The sequence below is a fragment of the Gavialis gangeticus genome, unplaced genomic scaffold (assembly GCF_001723915.1).
Source record: "Gavialis gangeticus isolate Ggan-Ray unplaced genomic scaffold, GavGan_comp1, whole genome shotgun sequence".
Taxonomy (NCBI): Eukaryota; Metazoa; Chordata; order Crocodylia; family Gavialidae; genus Gavialis; species Gavialis gangeticus.
In genome coordinates, this window is record NW_017729031.1 from 83,461,144 (window position 1) to 83,461,384 (window position 241).

The window sequence follows — 241 nt, forward strand, 5'->3', positions numbered from 1 at the left end:
GCGGCCCAACTCAGGGACAGCCCCTAGCCGCTCACCACGCCGCACCGCGCCCCCTGCCGGCCGGGCTGCGCCGGGGCGGGGCGGGGCGGGGCTGGGTGTGGACTACACGCCCCACAGTGCACCGCGCAGGAAGGGATGGGGCTTCCTACTGTCTCGGGCATGGGCGTCGCCGCCACCTCCTTCTCCCGCCTCGCAGCGCTGCCTCGCGCCTTCCCCGTCCCGTCCTGCTGGCGCCCCCCTC